At 39.0% G+C, this 18031-nt stretch overlaps 4 non-coding genes and 1 pseudogene across 4 annotated transcripts; 4 read left to right on the plus strand and 1 right to left on the minus strand.

Moving 5' to 3' along the window:
- The first annotated feature begins 257 nt into the window (after window positions 1–257).
- On the plus strand, window positions 258–329 carry Trnaa-agc (transfer RNA alanine (anticodon AGC)). The gene has a single exon. It is a non-coding gene; the product is annotated as a tRNA-Ala (tRNA).
- Window positions 330–3425: 3096 nt separating this feature from the next.
- LOC109686009 (histone-binding protein RBBP7 pseudogene) lies at window positions 3426–5691 on the minus strand (annotated as a pseudogene).
- Trnaa-cgc (transfer RNA alanine (anticodon CGC)) lies at window positions 4995–5066 on the plus strand. Its single transcript has one exon. It is a non-coding gene; the product is annotated as a tRNA-Ala (tRNA).
- A 1299-nt stretch (window positions 5692–6990) lies between the features above and the next one.
- Window positions 6991–7063, plus strand: Trnak-uuu (transfer RNA lysine (anticodon UUU)). The gene has a single exon. It is a non-coding gene; the product is annotated as a tRNA-Lys (tRNA).
- A 6254-nt stretch (window positions 7064–13317) lies between these two features.
- Window positions 13318–13389, plus strand: Trnaa-cgc (transfer RNA alanine (anticodon CGC)). Its single transcript has one exon. It is a non-coding gene; the product is annotated as a tRNA-Ala (tRNA).
- The last annotated feature ends 4642 nt before the right edge of the window (window positions 13390–18031 follow it).

Here is an 18031-nt window from a genome sequence, read left to right on the forward strand (position 1 = left end):
GCCTGAAAGGAAGGAAGTTGATTTAAGAGAATATTCCACCTTGGGACTCTCCTGGGAGCTTTGCAGGAAACCGTCCTTGGAGGGTGCGACAGTTCTGAGAGATCCTGACAGCACTAATGGGAGCTTTAGGGCCAGAATGGAAGGAGAGTTTCAGAAACAGCAGAGGTAAAGAGTAGACACTACCGTTTTAGCTTAAGTATTGGACATAAACAGACACTTCTGGTATCCAGTTATGTGAGAGCTATGGCGCATCATTAGGGGGTGTAGCTCAGTGGTAGAGCGCGTGCTTAGCATGCACGAGGCCCTGGGTTCGATCCCCAGCACCTCCACTTACTCTCCTGTGTCTTTAAGCTTCCTGATTGGGGAGGAATCAGATCCTTGGAACAGAAGCTTAAAAATCAAAAAGTTTTCAGACAACTTCTTTTAAATCTATTACCCCCTCTTCCCCCGCCACCCCTGCTAGCTATTCCCATGTCCCTAGGCAGACTGGAGGACAAAGACTTCGCTTTCTTTTTCCTAGTCTTCCCTGTTTGTCTACATTCACATCCTTTCTTTTACACCTCACACACACACACACACACACACACACACACACACACACACACAAAGGTCATTTTGCTCACTGGTCCTGGAGGGCTGTGATATCAATTCTTTCTAGGCTAGGAAGTGGGTGAACTCAACATAGGAATGACTTCTTAAGGCATCCAAACAGGACAGCTGAGAAAATTCTTTATATGTTTTCCTGTGTGGTAAAAATGCTCACTTGTTGTTAGAACAGAGTGGTGACTTTTGAATTCCATACAACTTTCAAAGCTTGACATCCAAACTGGTTTTAGTGTTTTCTTTTTGTTTTTCCGGTACTGGGGTTTGAACTCAAGGCCTACATCTTGAGCCACTCCACTATCTCTTTTTGTGATTTTTTTTTTTTTTTTTGAGATAGGGTCTCATGAACTATTTGTCCATGCTGGCTTGGAACTGCCATCCTCCTGATCTCTACCTCCTGAGTAGCTAGGATTACAGACATAAACCACTGGGTACCTGGCAGTAGTATTTTTTTTTTTCAATAGTAGTATTTTTTGCCATTTTTTTATGGTGGCAAAATACTAGATGTAAAATTTACTACCTTCTCCATTTTTAAGCACACAGCAGTGGAGAAATTGGAAATTAAGTACATTCAAATTGTTGAGCAATCATTACCACCACCCATCTCCAAAATTCTTCATCTTGCAAAATGAAAGAGAATACCTATTAAACAATAATTCCTCTTCCCCAGCTGCTGGCCACCACCATTCTATTTTCTGCCTCTGTAACTTGACTGCTCTAAGCACCTCATACAAGTGGAATCCTATAGTCTTTGACTTTTTGTGACTGACTTATTTCACTTAGCATTCTGTCCTCAAGCTTTATCTATGTTGTAGCATATTGCAAAATTGCTTTTCTTTTCTTAAGGATGAATAATATCCCATTGCATGTATATAACCCACCTGCTGATGCATTCATCACTGATGGATGCTTGGATTATTTCTACATTTTAGCTACTGTAAATGATGCTGCTATGAACATGCATGTGCAGATATGTCAAGACCCTTCTTTTGAGAATGCACTCTGAAGTGAAGTTGCTGAATCATATGGCAGTTTTATTTACTTTCTGAGTGCATCCCGTAATTTTTTTTGCAGTGGTTGTGCCATTTTACATTCTAACCAACAGTGCACAAGGATTCCAATGTCTCCACATTCTCACCAACACTGATTATTTGCTGATTAAAAAATAGTATTCATCCTAACGGTTGTGAGGTTGTGTCTCACTGCAGTTGTAATCTACATTTTCGTTTCTAATCAGTGATGCTGGTATCTTTTTGTGCACTTACTGGTCATTTGCAGACCATCTTTGGAGAAATGTTTATTCAGGTCTTTTGCCTGCTTTGAGTTGAATTTTTTTCTTTTTGGTTGTTAATGGTTTTAGGTGTTCTTTATACACTCTGGCCTTATCAAATGTTTGATTTGTGAATATTTTCTCCAATTCCATGGATTGCCTCTTTACTTTGTTTACAGTGTCTTTTGATCTACAAATTTAAATTTTTTCCATGAGGTTCAGTGTCTTTTTTTCTTTGGGTTTCCTATGTCTTTGTTGTCATTTCTAAGAAATCACTGCCAAATTAAATGTCCTGTGTTTTCTTCTAGGAGTTTTACAGTTGCAGCTCACTTTTCTCTTTTCTTTCTTTCTTTTTGACATGACATTAAGTATGTCATCTTCATTCTTCTGCATGTGGATATCCAGTTTCCCAGGACCATTTGTTGAAAAGATGATCTTTTCTTCATCAAATGGTCTTGTCACCCTTGTTGAAATTGTTTGTTCACATATGTGAAGGTTTGTTTCTGAGCTCTGTTCTGTTTCATTGGTCTGTATGTCTATCTTTATGCCATCACCGTAGTTTTCGTAAGTAATCTCACCTTGATAACTTTTGTATTCCCAGCTGGGCCTGTGTGATGGTAGAGGAGCAGAAAACACTCCCATTGATTTCCCCTGACCTCACATCCCTTCCGTAACCACAGGCCAAAGTATTTGGGATCAATCACCAAATGCGTCAGGATACTTATTCCAACTTCTCAGTGAGGGGGAAGAGAAAGCCATCTCTCAAAAAAGCACAGTGCTTTGCAAACTTGTTTTAGTGAATGTAGAGATGTGGCTCATACCACTCTGTTAGGAAAGCTCCAGATTAAAACTCCCCCAAATTTGAAAAGATAATTTACACAATGAACTCTCATTCCTGCAGCATGCAACCTATTCACCGACATTTTCTTGCACTCACTTTCTCAAGTGAGTGCACTTTCTCAAAACTTCCAGAGGGCTAACACAAGAAGAACAGGAATGTGGCCACACAAAATTCCTTGACTTGCCCAGTTAACATTTTTGTTCAGTATTTTAAGTCTGTAAGTGAAAACCTGCCTTAAGTACTTTTTCTCAGTATTACCAAAGGGTCTTAGAAGGCCCAGGAAGAATAGGCCTATGGCTTTGGTGTCCATTGGTATATCATTGGTCCTGCATACTAAACTGAAAGCATACAGAAAGCAAGAGGCCATTACCTCTGCTGGTGCCCAGACAATCCATCCTATTTGCTTTGCAGCATCTGGGACCGCTTCCATTTTCTGATTCACCAGTAGCACCATTCCAAGGTTTCCAAAACTCTGTCTTTATTCTTTATTCATATTTATGGCAGGCCTTATCCTTATGTCAGTATGTTCTCAGAAGGAAGGCATTTTGAAAGCTTTACTCTGTCCTCCAACTTTCTCAATCACCCAGTGCCTGCCCTAACCCTGTTCATTCCCCTCGCCTTAAAAAAAAGAAAAAGAAAAAGAAAAAGAAAAAAACACTTCATTTAAAGTTGAAGGAGTTTTGTTTTTTTTTTTAACTTTTATTTCTGCAAAGCCAATCAAGAAGTGTTGGAAGGAAAAAGTGAAAAAAGTTATCCTTGCATATTTGGGAATTTGAGCAAGCACTTAGTTTGAGAAAATGAGGACTTAAAACAGTTGAATCAAAGGCAGTACCCTGCAACTTGTATTTTAAACCAAAGGTGATGTTCTTTCTTAAGCGACATTCCTTTTACCCCTAATAGCTACAATATGATACAGTATGCAACAACTCACTTAAAAGTGCTAGAATCAGAGGGTGAAGAATGCCATAAGCCATCCCACTTAACATTTTCTACTATACAATGCCTTTTGGCCACTTGACAAATCAAGCATTCAGGTAGCATTACATTCAACAGAAACACCTTATACTTTGGGTTTTAAGATCCTTGTCCCTGAAGTTCCGATGTTGTGACATCTGACTCTTCATCATTGTAAATATTTTCAGCCATTTGCCATATATGCATGATGTTATCTTCAGACACTGAGCAAATGACCCAAGGCTCATTGGGGTTCCAGCTGAAGTCTGAAATCTTTGTGTCCTCCATGAATAAACAGGAGTTCTGGAGGCCCATCTTCTGATCTTCTGCTGATTGTTCTTCTTCAATTTTACTTAAATCCCACACATTCAGGCAACGATCAGTACCACTTGAAGCCAGAATAGTTTCATTATGTGGAGACCAGTGGACCTGGAAAATTTCATCCTTATGAGATTCGAAAGTATGGAGTTTTAATTTTAAGTTATGCAGGTCCCACAAAACTACAGTCTTACCCGCAGAGCTGGTTGCTAGAATGAATTCGCTGTAGGGATTGAACGAGAGGCAGTTGACCTCGGCGGTGTGCTCATCCACCAAGTGGCTCGGCTTAGAGGTCGTATTGGACATGGTGTCCCGTATCATAAGTTTCTGATCATCAGCAACAGATCCAAATAATGACTCATGCAGCAGATGCCAGGCCACATCCTCTACAACCGCAGAGTGGCCAGTAAAGATTCACAATTTTGCCTTCCTTTGGTCCTGCATTTATATCCCACAGGCAGACAGTATGGTCGTTGAAGGAGTTTTGACATTGTTCTCAAAACATTTTGTGACCACAATCCTGAAGCAAGGGATAAAGATGGAGTACAGAATCAGAATATGGGGTGGGGGTTGGGTGGGTCTGGCTCAGCTGTGAGAATTAGCTAGAAAACAGATGCTGAGTTGGAATCCCAGAGCATCTTGTGAAGTTAGCTCACCTTGCTAGCTCGGAAAGCCGAGGCTGACTTTGACTTCACTCGGAATCAGTATGTCTTCAGTATGTGCTGAAGAGATTTTCCTAGGACTTGGCCTAGAGGCAAGACACTTTCACCTCGTCGATGGTGAGTGGCTCTTGGAGCAGGCTCAACCGGGATTGGGAAGGTCCTAGAATCAGAAACGGGGCTATTTAGGCTACAATCCAGTTACTCTTCTAATGAAGTCAGTAGACAGAATAAGCTTCCATGATCTCAGAAATAGTGAAGTTTAACACAGTGGGCTATTTTTAGACAACTCTTAGATTAAAAAAAAACTGCAGAAAAAGTAGCAATAATATTTAAAAATCAAGAAGTTGGGGGTGTAGCTCAGTGGTAGAGCGCGTGCTTCGCATGTACGAGGTCCCTGGTTCAATCCCTGGTACCTCCACTTGGGTTTTTTTATCCCTCTCATTTCCTTCATATTTTCCCCGCTCACAAGAAAAGGAAGTCCTGTAGTGTTCTCTCATTTCTACTTCTTGAAGTTTAACGCATCCCAGGGACGAGCAAAGGTAGACAAGAAGGAAAGGGGATGGGGGTTATAAAAGGAACCGCCCCTGCCAGGATCTCCTACTTCCTAGGCAAGACACCTGCACCCCAACCAACACATTTGCATTGGGTTTTACTTGGCACATCATGGAACATCATATAGAATGACAACGACAGCCTGTAAAGAGAAAAAGAAATGGCTCGTGGAAACTACATTTTAGTTTTCTGAACAATCGGGATGTTCTAGTGTCAATGGAAAAGCCCTTGAATCGAGGGGAGCAGAAGGACTGAAAAGGACCCTTAAGAATTGAGGAATTAGGAGTCATTGACACGTTTTTCTGGAAAACAAAAGAACAGCTTGTCCTTAAACTGATTTGGGACTCTGAGATTCATTGTTTTACCTCGGCCACCTTCCTATTAGGGTCAGCTTGCTCCAAGGTCCTCTCCACATGACCCTCGGCTGGGCATTCCATTGTCAGGGAGATTCTCGGGAACCCGGCATTTTCTTGCGTCTTCTGATTCCCCATTCCGTCGAATTCCTCTTCCTTTGCTTATAAAATTGCCTAGAAGGTGACAATGATGATGCAGAAAGACGCAAAGAAGGCAAGTTCAATGCAGCCTGGAGAGATTCAGGTCTTTGCAAGAAGACATAAGACAAACGGAAAGAATTAATAAAACCTGTCAGGTGATGCAGAGCGACAGTGTGTATCTACTTGCCTAGGAGCCAGGCAGCTGCTTCTCCTTCAACTCCTGCTCCTCCTGCTGAAATAGACGGGTAGAGAGGAAGAGCATGCAAACCGTAGGACACCTACCCTCCTTCAGACAAATCGCGGAAGGAAGAGAGGGCAAGGGAGAAGATATGTGGCCTGACGCACGATTTATTAAACTAACACTTCGCCCCCTTAAGAGCGTCTTAAACCTTCCCTGGTATTGATCGCTCATGGTCCACGCTTTTCTCCTTTGCCTCTATTTTGTGTGAAAGTCAACCCAGAAAAGAGTTTTGGATGAAGACTGAAGGCACTGTCAAGACGGGGGCCGATAGCGATTTATATCTTTTAGAAAGCTCCCTAGATCCAAAATCTGGCAGGTGTGGGGAACTCTGGCCTCAGGAATCCGGAATCTGGATGGCGTGGCCAGTAGGGAAGACCTCACTCAGGAGGAGGCGGGTGAACCGGAGGGGAAGGGGAAGCGATGAGCTTTTGAGGAGAGGCATGAGGTGAGGCTGGAGTTGGCAAAGTGGAGAGAAATGAACTTATTATGGATTGTCAAGCACGGTCCATGTGGGGTTTGGATGCGTGAGAATGTGGATCATGTCCAAACTCTGCGTCATTTCTTTTCATTCTCTAGGTATGAAGAAATACTGCACTACCGTGTGGTTTAAGGAAAGAACATCTCCCCTCCCACACCCCTAGCTTAAAAGAACATTATTATCCCATGGAAAGAGCCCACTCTTTTTTACGCAAACTCTGTCGGTTTCTGAGAGTATCTTGGAGATGTTTCCACACCTAAAACCTCTTCAGAAAACACCAGTGTTTTCTGGTTGGTTTTTTTCTTGAGGTGTTGTAGCAGCTGGTCTCGGTGACTTTCGAAAGACCACAGGGAAGCCAAATGGTTATGGTGAGAGCAGGTTTGGTGAGTGTAGAACTTTTGACTTGAGGATATAAGGTGTGCAAGTGAACGGTAGGGATTTTTGTTACTGATATCGTTGTTGGTGTTTGGTTTTTAGTTTTCTTAACGCGTTGCCTTGGAATGGAAAACAAAATTAACAATAACTGAATGTGTTCACCTTTATATAAATTGTCAGGAAAAAAAACAACCATATAAGAGCCCGGATAGCTCAGTCGGTAGAGCATCAGACTTTTAATCTGAGGGTCCAGGGTTCAAGTCCCTGTTCGGGCGGGAGAATTACCATTTTTCGCCCTGATCCACCTGTCTAAACTCACCTTCCTCTCTTCTGCACCGTTCTGAAGCTCGAGCTGCCAGGTAGGAATATAGATAATCTCAAGAATATTGGAGCTCCTGTTTCATATTTTACTTGGAGTGGTTGTTTGCAAACCATAAAAGGGATGCATCCTCAAAAAATAAAGCCAGTTTTCTTCCTTGTGTAGGTTGTGGTACCATTTACCCATACTGCAGGAAATCAATGCTCTTGTTGATGTACATGTTGATATGCTCTTTTCTTTTTTGCTTTGTGGGCAGAAGGGAGGAGGAGCTTGTGTTTGAACGTGATTAATTTAAACTGTGAACAAATTTGAAATTCAGCCTTGTGAAGGTATTTGGAAGTCAGTCTCACAACCAGAGACTGCAATTCAGCAGGAATATGACTAGGATTCTTATTTATATAGCTTCTGAGGAGAGAGACAGTAACTACAGTGGGAATTGAAAAGGACTTGATGTGATTTGGAGTACATTAATGGTGTCTATGGAAAACCTTACAGTAAACTAGAAAGATCTCTGGATTCATTCTGGATAGCGTTATGTTCCTGGAAAGTGCTCATAAATCCCGGGAAGTGCTTAGATATCCAGGTGAGGTTATTGCTCTTTCTTTTTTTCCTTCCCCTGGGCATTTAAAACTGTTCACCACCTTCATGAAAACCCCACAAAACAGTTTTTGAACTTGGGAGGATCCCATCTGCCTGGCAGAACTTGTCTTCCAGTTGATCCAAAAGGTTCATCAGTGTGCTGCAATATGAGAATAGGAAGCAGAAAAGGGAGAGATCTCACTGAGATAAAGAACTAAGGGGTGTCACTTCCAGATGTGCTGGGCAAGGCACCTGTGTTTGGAGGATGGGGGAGACAGAGCTGGCTTGAACTTGGCTCTTGGTCTTGGTGTAGACACAACTAGCATGATGCCCCCTGTTTCTGGTAAATCATTCCTCTGCACTATGACTGGAGCAAGTGGACTCTGGTATGTTCCTGATATGAAGATTGTTTCCTTCTGTTTGTCTCCCGCTATATCTCAAAAATTATTTCAAGAATGATCAGTCTTTCTTTGTACAGCATTATTGAAATATCTATTCAGTGGACTGCTATAGAATTAATTATTAAGTTACAGCATTTTCTGAGGAACCCAACATCTTATTCAGAAGACAAAACATATCCATGCCAAAATACTGCATTCAGAAAGCTCCAAAATATATGAAGCATACATCCAAACCATCTATGTCCTGAGGGAAAACAGAGGCCAATTGGGTGCTGTTTTGGAAAGCATTCCAGAGAAGACTTGTTGAAATATCACTTGAGTGTGTTGAGATATTATTTATACCACTTGTGAAATTATAAAAACTCTTTTACACAGACCTGTTTTATAGATATGGAGAGAGTAATAAAGAATGTTTCAAAGCTGCCCCACGTTACCAACTTTTTAATGGTGTTTTGCTGAAGACTTAATTTACAGGACTGCAAATCTTGATGTATTTTCTCAGAAGATAATAATGGATTTACTCATACACTTACACAATTTAATAGTTCCCTTTTATTTCAGGTCTTGGGCCAGATGTCAAAGCCATAGAATTCAATGAACTAGAGAACATATAATATAATATTATTCATTTTCCCCACAAATTTTACATAAGCCATTCAAACCAGGCCCATTGGAGGCATGCAGAGGTTATTTGTTTAATGTCTCAGCTTTCCATTTAGTATCTCTGACAAGAGAATTTCCACAACTGATGAAGTTAAATCAAGTAGTTAAATGCCAAATTTAAATCATTTTTATAATTTGTAATAAAGGAACCAGAAGAAACAGTGTTCATGAAGGGTCTAGAACCAAGAAGCATTTTAAAGTGGCCATCCTGTACCAGAGTGCTCTCCCTTCTTTTTGCTTGTTCCTGAAATGCTGGATCTTGAACACTTGTTAGGGAGATGCTCTAACACTGAGCTATAATCTCATCCCTTTTCATTTTCTTTATATAGTAAGGAGTGAAAGGATAACTTTGTTATTTGCTTTAACAATTCAATTTTCTCAAGAATTCCTTCTAAAAGAATAATATTTACCAATATTGGAGGAAAAATAAAACATCTGAAATAAAATATCTGACAATTACCATCAACAAGAACTAATAGATAGAGGTAATATGGTTCATCAAGGATACTGTCCCCTAAATCAATGGCCATGATAATGAAAGTTAAGTGGAAAAAATCTGAGACCGAAACTATGTTTATCACAAGAAATTATTTATTAACAATTAACTCAAGGTTTACTTTCTTATTCTTATTTAGAAAAATATTCCAAAACCTGTCTCCTACTTATTTACTGTGAATTGATGATAATATATATATATACATAAAACATTACACATTATAAGTATAAATAAAATTATGTATGCACTCATATATACATACATACATATACACATATCCACCCATTACTTTCCATATACTTTCTATGGACTAGCTAACTTAATTCTAATGATAGCCATGAGTATAGTGAACTCAATAGTGAAATCAGATTTTATTTCACTTTAGAAACTATATTCTCCAGTATTTTATAATCCTACCATTGATGGCAAAAGTCACTTTTTAAAATTGATATTCATTCATGTTTTACACATATCATCTTAGAAAAATGGCAAGGGCAGAAAATTTCTTTATCATGATAAATTACACACATATAGTTAAAACCATAGTCATCTTTCTTAAAGGAAAGCTTTGCTGAGATAAAGTCAAGACAAGCAACAATAATAAAAGAAAAATTGAAGCACCAATATTGAAATAATATAAGGGCAAAATTGCATATGTTCTGACAATATAGAAGGAAAAAAAAAACATAAAAGAAAGTTTAGGCTCAGTAGTAGAGTATTTGCCTAGCTGGGTTTGATTCTCAGCACCAGAAAAAAAAAAGTTCATACAAAAACTAAGTAGGACAAACACATACTGATGTATTAGTTATCTATTGTTACATAACAAATGACTGTGTCTCTAAAATTGTACAACTCATCTGCTTTATTCCAATTACTCATAAAGACAGAATTCCATTAAAACTATGCTGATTTTGAAGCAAAATTAGCCATCAGTTGAAAATAAAGGTGAATGAGATGGACACATGGAAATTCATTATAATGTCCTTTTTTTTTCCTCTTTATATTGAAATATTCTACAATGAAAAGGAAAAGAAAAAAAGATCAGTGATTGACTCACACAAGAAGAAATAGACAATCTGAATAGCCCTACATCTATTACAGACATTAAATCAATAATCCATGACCTTCCAAAACAGAAAGCAATAGGATCAGGTGGATTCACTGGAGAATTCTAAAATTTTAGGAAGAAATTATACTAATTCTGTACAATATTTTTCAGAAAATACAAATAGAGAGGGAACACTTCCTAACTCATTTCTGTGAGGCCAGCATTACCTTAATACCTAAACCAGACAAAGAGACATAAAAATCTGTCACAAACAGACATAAAAATCTCCAAAAAAAAAAAAAACAAAAACCTAACAAATTGAGCACTCGATATAGAAAGGGAGGTTGTGGGTGTATGTGGGGTGGGGATATGCATATGGGAACTTTCTGTATTTACCATTCAATTTGCTGTGAACCTTTCATGGCTCTGGCCCAAAAGTTATTTATTTAATAAATTAATATGTATCTAGTTCATTTTTCCCTTGTAATTACCAATTTAGTGAAGTAAGGTAGTACATCTTTAAAAAATGTATCTATTTAGTGCCTTCTTAGCGCAGTAGGCAGAGTGTCAGTCTCATAATCTCAAGGTCCTGAGACGGCAGTAAGAGTTTTGGCTTGGCTAAGGCCCTGGGTTCAACACTCTCTTCTGCCAGAAACTGAAAAAAGCATCTGCTGGAGATGAAGAGCTAGATTTGCTTTAGTATAACTGACTCTGAAAACCATCAATAGTCTCCCTACCCCCATGACCTTTTAAAAAGACAACATAGAGAGGCTCAGTTGTAGAGTGCCTGCCTTCAATGCATGAGACACTGGGTCTGACCCCAAAACCAAAATAAAAAAATAAACAAAAACATCCAAGTGTGTTTTATCTGTTTGAAGAAAGGCATTAAGAAAGAGAAAAGAGCAAAAGGCATTAAAATGTTTTAATTATGTCTCAAGTAGGCAGGGCTCGGGTTTGGACCTGGATTATGGCTCCATTTTGCAGGAGTTTTTACACTATCTAGAAGCTGGGTTCTTAGCTGTAGCTAAGCAGTACTGGATCTCTCACATTTTTTATGAGGAGACACAGTTTACCACCTGGGCCAGTTCTACATGTCTGCTTGCAACATACCCTGGAACCAGTTTCCTTTGCATTTTCTTCTCCATGGACAGTTGGAGAGAGTTGGTCACAGGCCAAGGATACAACATGGGAGGGAATTGCCTTCCATGTCATCTTCCTGACGTCACTCCCCCCACCCTTTCAAAAAATAATCTATTCTTAGAGAATTTTTAGGTTCACACCAAAATTGAGTATGCAGTACAGAGATTTCTTACGTAGTATCTGCCGTCACCCGAGCACAGCCTCTTCTATCATCTACACTTCCCATCAGAGTGATGCATAACTGATGAACCTACATTGACACAGATCATCATCCAAAGTACTCATCCCTTCCTCTCCCCCAATCCCAATCCCTGATCTTTTTATTGCCTCCAGTTTTGCCTTTTCAGAATGTCATATTGTTGGAATCATACAGTATATAGCTTTTTCACATTGGGTTCCTTCACTTAGCATATGCATTTAAGTTTTCTGCGTATCTTTTCATGGCTTGATAGTGCATTTCTTTTTAGGACATAATAATGCTCTATCTTCTGGATATACCATGGTTTGTTTATCTTTTGCTTACTGAAGGATCATCTTAATTGCTTTATGTTTTGGCAGGTATGAATAAAGCAACTATAAACTTTTGTGTGCAAATTTTTGTATGGACATAAGTTTTCAATTTCTTTGGGTAAATACCAATGAATACATTGCTGGATCATATGGTAAGACTAAACATAATTTTTACACATAGTCTTTGTGTAACTAGACATAGATTATATTTACTTTTGTAATTACCAAACTGTCCCTGAGACAGTGTACCAATGCACATTCCTACTAGCAATAAATCAGAGTTCTTATGGCTCTACACCCACTCCCAAGTCAGCATTTGGTATCAGTCTTCTGGATTTTGGCCATTCTGATAGATGTGGATAGTATCTGATTATTGATGTTCTATTTTTTGGGGGTGGGGGGTAGGGAGGACGACTGGGGTTTGAAGTTGGGGCTTGCAATGACCCAAGTTTTTAATTTGTGTTGTTATTGTTACATTTGAAGAGTTCCTTGTATATTTTGGATACCAGTCCTTCATCAGATAAGCATTTTTCAAATATTCTTTCCCAGTCTGTAGCTTGTTTCCATTTTCTTGAGAGTGCCATTTTCAGAGCCAACGTTTTTAATTTTAATGCAGTCCAACTTGTCACTTCTTTCGTGGATCATACCTTTGATGCCCTTTCTGCTGTAGAACTTCTGAACCAGAGACAAAAGCCTTGGTGCCCGCGGCTGCCACGCAGGAGCGGTTCAGTGGATCGCAGCCGAGCGGCTGCAGCTGCGGGAGCTCCTGACCTTTGCAGACGCAGGAAGAGGATGTTTCGCCAGTTTTGTTGGAGGTTCAGAACGATCCAGGATTCTTTGAGAAACCAAAATTCACAGATATCAGCTCTGATGCCGGGTGAGCTAGAGGGACTGCGTGGGCCGAGCCATTGCCGGTGTGGACAAAGATCAGGACAAGATCTTCACATTTACATCTATCTGGATAGCTGCTTCTGCGAGCAGAGGCAAGTGGGGGAGCGAGAGCTCGGAAGGTGCATTCGCTGTAACCAGCTGCAAGAAATTTGGGTCGCTTTTCCCATAAACCTTTGATTAGCAGAAAAATCTTCAAAGAGTTGGGGGATATCCCTTTTTCTTTCAGCTTGGGATTCGATTTGGTCAATAGAATAGAATCAATTGTCCTGAGCTTCTAGAATTGTGCTTTGCTCCCAGTAAAGATAAGAGCTGGACGTTGTCGATGTGAGGGAGGCTACTTCAAGGAAACCTGGATGTGACTTTACGTGGAATTCATTCTCCGAGTCACTCACTCTCTGAATGAATACAAAATAATAGAATTCTGTGAAATGCCTTGGGGTTTTAACATGACAGGAATTCAACTCGACCATGGTCCTGCATCAGGGGATGTAGCTCAGTGGTAGAGCGCATGCTTCGCATGTATGAGGCCCCGGGTTCGATCCCCGGCATCTCCATGGTGGCTTTTGACTTCCGTTTTTGCTTAATTCAGCCATTGAGTTAGAACTATTATATATTTTAACTCTTCCTTAGTTTTCATTATCATTTATGTTAACTCGAGTTATCTCTTACCTTTATGCTTATTTTTCTTATATTTGGTTAACTAGCCACCAGCTGCTTTCCGGAGGGTCTCTGAGGCGTTTTATCCTGTTGAGAGCAGTACAAAGCCAGAGGCACAGGTCAGGGGTAAATTCATCCTTTAAGGGCATCCAAGAAGAGGCAATACAGCTGCATATGAAAGTGATTAAACCTCATTAAATGAGACTCTATTCATTCCCACTCTTCATTGGAAAGCAATCAATAAATGTCTTAGTGATTTATTTTTATTTTTGATGGGGCTAGGAGAGGGGCTGGTAGCTTGTCTTTTTAATATTAAGATGGGAGCTACATCTGTATTTAAGAGTCTAATCTAAGATCATAAGAGGAATTTCTTCATGTGCTGTAGTTACTAATCTAGTTACAATTTTGTGTCTTTGGTCTTACTCAGGGTTTCTGTGCTGTAAAATTGGTCATATCCAGGGCAAGAGGTCTGGGAAAGAGGTGAAGATTAGAAACAGCCTGTGGAAATGGAAGGCAGAGTTGGTTAGAAACTCATAAAAGATGTTCTGACAGCTTGGAGTGGTGGTGTTCTTCTGTAACGCCAGCTGAGACAGGAGCAGACTCACCACAAAAAACAAAACAAAACAAAAAATTGCCTGACAATATTGAGAACCCAGATAATGTTTTCTGGGCAATGAACTAAATGAATTTTCAGATTTATGTGATTTCTGCATTGCACTTATATTCATCCTTTGATTCAAATGAGTGTTTTGGAATAAAAATAACAAATTTACTTTATTGTTCCTATTCACATTAAAAAAAAAACAACAACTAGAAGTGGCAGCATGTATTTCTCTGACAAGGTTAAGAGGAAATCTAATCATTTATTTTAAAAAATGTTGGTTGGATGGCTCTTGTATGTTACTATGTAACTGTGCCAAGTTAAGGGATACAACTCAAGTGGGGGGCAGGGGAGGTCTGAGCCACAGGTCTGAGCCTTTGTGTATGTATCCACACAAAAGTCTTTTTTTCTTCCTGAACACTTTTCAAATTCAGGGAGTAATCCAGGAATATAAACTACTTTTATTTTTAAATTGTGGAGCTTTGGAATCTTGCTAAGATTTTTTTGACTTCATTGGGTAATCAGTTGAGCAAGGTAAGCATGGCTCTTTGGCTTTAAATACAGTGTGGGGGTGGGGCAGAAGGAGCTGGGGAGGTGGCCCAAACAGTGTATACACTTGTAAGTAAATGTAAAAGAGATAAAATAAAAGAAATAATAATAATAATGTAATTATAAAACATAAAGGCATAAGGAATCAGATACGGGAACCAGATATTTCTGGTGTAGCTGGAGTTAGGTAGAGTTACTTATTTGTGCCTACCTTGATTAACATTATACATGTGGATTTATGATTTCTTTGAAAAACTCTTCTGATATTAAAGTCATTAATTATCCTTTTAAGATAAATAAATACAATGTACTTGTGTTCTCATTTGCATTTTTTTCCTTCACATTGGTTCTTTTTTTTTTTTTTTTTTTTGCAGTACTGGGGTTTGAACTCATGCCCTTCACCTTGAGCTACTCCACCAGCCCTTTTTTGTGAAGGGTTTCTTCGAGATAGGGTCTCGTGAATTATTTGCCTGGTTGGCTTTGAACTGTGATCCCCTTGCTCTCTGCTTCCTGAATAGCTAGGATTACAGATGTGAGCCACTAGTGCCTGGCAAGAACATCATCTTAAGTGAAATTAGGTTAGCCAGGCTAAGAAAACCAAAGGAAACATGATTTCTCTCATATGTGGACTATAGACCCAATACAAATACAAGCAATATTATGAAAAACAGGTCACACTAAGAGGAGGTCACTTACAGGAGAGGGAGGGTAAAAGAAGGGAGTTAAGAAATGAAGATGGTTGATGTATGTCCTATACAAGAATGAATATAGAATTTTTAAGCCTGTTGAAATTATCATAAGAAGTGGATTAAGGTACAAAGGAGAAAAATAGAGATGATGAGCCAATTTGGGTTATAATACATATATACATGGAAATATCACAATGAAACATTCTATATAGCTATCTCAAAGAAACAAAAATGTTATTATTGTTATTATTTTACAAAAATGGTGAACAGGAAGCCAAAACAGGTCCTGTTAGGGGGTTTGGCACCAGTGGGACAGGGGAGGATATAAGGAAAGGATGTAAGAGGGTGAATATGGTGGAAAAACCATGTATAAATGTATGTAAATGGAAAAATGAGACCTGTTGAAACTACTCCAGGAATGGGGAGAGGGATAATAAATGAGAATGATGGAGGGGGTGAATTTAACTAAGATATATTATAAGAATTTTTTATAAATGTCACAATGTACCCCCAGTACAATAATTTTTTAAAAAGTATACAAAAAAACCCATGACTTAACTATATGTTACAATTCAGATACATTGCTGCCTAAGCAAATTTAAGTTTATGCAGATGAAGGAAGGAGGACTGAATGACTGTAGGGTAAACAACCAAAAATGGCTGCCCCTACCCCATTATACTTTGTAGCATGAAATCCCAATGTTTATTTGCCTTTACCAAAGTCTACAAAATCTGGTCTTTAGTCTCTTCATTTTCAGGCCTCAGCCCTGTTGCCTTCTAAAATAATTCTTGAATGGATGAAAGTAACTCCACAGGGTTTGCTACCTTGTCTGTTTCTACTCCATTCCCTATCTTTATGTGAGTGGTTCCTTATCATCTAGGTCTTATTTCAATCCACCTTTCCTAGTAGCCTCTCTCTTTCTATTGCCCTTCCAAGTTAGAGGAGCACTCTTTTCAGGAGCTAAATCTATTTTCAAAACATGATGGCCATTATAAACCTTTTGATTTGGGCCAAGCCTTGGTAACAGGTTTTAGGAAAAGACAAGAATGCCTAAAACATGGAATGAATATACTCCAAAATAGATCCAGTATTATATGAAATAGAACAAAGAAACCTCTTGCAATTGCTTAAGTGGGGCAGGGAGGGAGTTGAGGGGGAGAGACAGGGCAGGGAATGTAGCCAATGTACAATATAAGCTTATTTGGAATTATCACTTTGAATCCTCCCTGTACAATGGACATGTCCTAATTAAAAAGAATTGATCCACCAAAAGTTCTTGCCTCTCACAACAATTCATATCATCAGTATTTCAATGCTTTTTTACTTCTGTTTGTTTTATTCTATTTATTTTACTTTATTTTCTGTGGTGCTGGGAATGGAACCCAGGTTCTCACCTATGCTAGGCAAATATCATATCACTGAACCACACGTCCAGCTCTCAGTGCTTTTTAAGATCTGGCTTTTTTCTCCCCCAGGTAAGGAATTTTAGTAAACCCATTTCATATTTAAGTGATTGTCTTGAAGGGAGCCCATCCTTCCTCCATTTCAAAACATGAACAAAAAACAGTCAGCTATCTAGAAACAATTATTTAAACTTTCATTCCCCAAATCTATGGAATTCCTAATGAAGGGATTTTTAATATCTTGTTTTTAAGATTTGTGAGACAATGTTTAGCTTATAGTTAACAATATTTTATTGTATACAGAAAAATTTGTGAGAGTAAATTTCAGATTAAGTGTTCTTATACACACACACATACACACACAAAGGGAAAGAGAAACTTTTAGAGGTGATGGATATGCTTGCTATCTTGATTGTGATTATAGTTTCTCTGATGTATGAATATGTCAAACTCATCAAATTGTATACATTTCATATATATATGTATATATATATATATACATATATTTTTTTTTTTTTTTTTAAACTGGGGCTTGACCTCAGGGCCTTCACCTTGAGCCACTCCACCAGTCCTTTTTGTGTTAGGTATTTTTGAGAAAGGGTCTGGTGAACTATTTGCCTGGGCTGACTTCAAACCATGATCCTCCTGATCTCTGCCTCCTGAGTAGCTAGGATTACAGGCGTGAGCCACAAGTGCCTGGCTATGTGTGGTTTTTGTCTATCAGTTTCACCCCAGGAAATCTGTCTTAGAAAACTATGAGCAGAAAAAAGATTTTCAAAATAGATTTTTCAGGCAGGGCAAGAGCAATTTTTATGCAAATTCTCTACAACTGAAGTAGGACCTTTCTTAGTACTCTACCTAATGCCCTGCCCTGGTCTACCCAAGTTCCCAACTTTATATCCTGTGCTTAGAGAGTTCACAGGACCTACACCTGGTGATCTATCTATCATCAATCTATTGATTAAAATACTGAGATCTATTTTAAGAAATTGGCTTAATTACTGTGAATGATCAGTTTGAAGTTTGTAAAGCTGCAGGCTGATGATTTCAGCAGGGGTTGATGTTGCAGTCTGCAGTCCAAAGGCCTAGTCCCTTCCTTATCATTTCTCTTTTCTCGTAAGGCCTTCATCTGATTGGGAGAGGCTGACCTCCATTGGAGGTTGGAGTAGCTTATCTGCTTTATCCAAAGTCTGCTGATTTAAATGTTAATCACATCTAAACCATACTTCACAGAAACATCTAGACTGATATGGGGTTCTTTTGTTTTGGTTTGGTTTGGTTTTTGTTCCCCCTCAC

This window comes from Castor canadensis, chromosome 8 (assembly GCF_047511655.1).
Source record: "Castor canadensis chromosome 8, mCasCan1.hap1v2, whole genome shotgun sequence".
Taxonomy (NCBI): Eukaryota; Metazoa; Chordata; class Mammalia; order Rodentia; family Castoridae; genus Castor; species Castor canadensis.